Source organism: Arachis ipaensis, chromosome B09 (genome assembly GCF_000816755.2).
Source record: "Arachis ipaensis cultivar K30076 chromosome B09, Araip1.1, whole genome shotgun sequence".
NCBI classification, from domain to species: domain Eukaryota; kingdom Viridiplantae; phylum Streptophyta; class Magnoliopsida; order Fabales; family Fabaceae; genus Arachis; species Arachis ipaensis.
In genome coordinates this window covers 139,559,619-139,560,996 of record NC_029793.2, presented here as the reverse complement: position 1 = coordinate 139,560,996, position 1,378 = coordinate 139,559,619, and the positions used below count along the sequence as shown (strand labels likewise).

The following is a 1,378-nucleotide window of genomic DNA, read 5'->3' as shown; positions in this document are numbered from 1 at the left end:
AAATAAAAAAAAAAAAAAAAAAATTGTATTTAAAAAATTAAAGTTTAAAAATTGGATTTTGAAAAATAATAATTATTTTTATTTTATTTCAGAAAAAAATCCCATGCATGTGCTAGTAAAAATTTTTAATCATCAACTAATAATTAACGTGAATTATGCATCGAAAACAAAAAAGAAAAAGCAAAATTAAAGAAAGCTAATGATCGTATACCCGAATGCTAATTAATCAAGCTATCCAGCTAAATTAAATCAAATGTTAACAGTACACCAAAGGTTAATTACATTAATAATTACTTTTAATGGTCATTATACAGCGCCTTTTAAAACGAAATTTGACCACTAAATTACTTGATTTATTTTTTGACACAAATATAATGACCGGTAATAATCATTCATTTTGTACCGCCAATTCTATTTTTCTTTCAGGTCTCTAAACTTCGCTTCAAAGATTTCAATATCACTGATTTCTTTCCACCAATTTTGGGGTTAGTAGGGTGGTGGCCGTAGAGGCGGTGGTGGTGGTGCAACTGCGAATGGCAGCGATCGACGGCTTCTAGTTGTATCGGATACCCTCAAATTTTCGTCATAAGAGGGTTAATTTGTTCTCCATAACCACCACCGCCCACCTCTCAGCTTTCAAATTCGTTCCTCTTTCTAATAACTAGGTTCGTTAATTTTTACTCAGCAATTGTTTTGTGGTGAAATTCACGTGCAATTGTCTTTTAGTATTAATTTTTCATGAAAATAAACACATGTAAGTTTTTGCATATAAAGTTTGAAATTAGAATTTGATTATAACTCAAAAAAATCCGTTAAATTAAGTTCGATTATAAAATTATTATTTATATGCTATTTTGTCTCTCTATCATTACCATGTTTTTAGAAGAGAGTTTATTGTGATTATATTTTTGTTTTTAACATGGTGTTTTGATAAATTTTGATGATCATGATGCTTGTAGGGTAAATTCAAGAACGGAAGATAAGATAGATTCTATTGTTTAAATTATTAATTAAATTAGGGGTACGTAGGCTTATGTATCAATCACATTTTGAGGCTCATTACATGATTATTATATATGTGCAGATATAATTAACTAAGCTACGTACAAGCCTAGCTACAAAATTTTGAAACTCGAAATCATGTCTACTTTTATGAAGAGGATGCACTCAAAGGTTTTTGTGCATTTACCGAAATTCAGGGTTATAATTTGTCACTCTCGGTTTGGCTCCAGGATTTCTGTATTCTACATTATTGTGAAGAAACAGTAATTGAGATGAAGAAAGATTCATGCGTCGTCCTTTATAGATCAATTAAAGAATGTTCATAGTTACGTTGCTCTCAAGTCTTAAGCATATAATAATTAAATTTATTTACTAA

At 29.4% G+C, this 1,378-nt stretch overlaps 1 long non-coding RNA gene across 1 annotated transcript; it reads left to right on the top strand.

Moving 5' to 3' along the window:
* On the top strand, window positions 363-1,378 carry LOC110266346. Its single transcript, XR_002353615.1, has 2 exons — window positions 363-665; window positions 1,085-1,378. It is a non-coding gene; the product is annotated as an uncharacterized LOC110266346 (long non-coding RNA).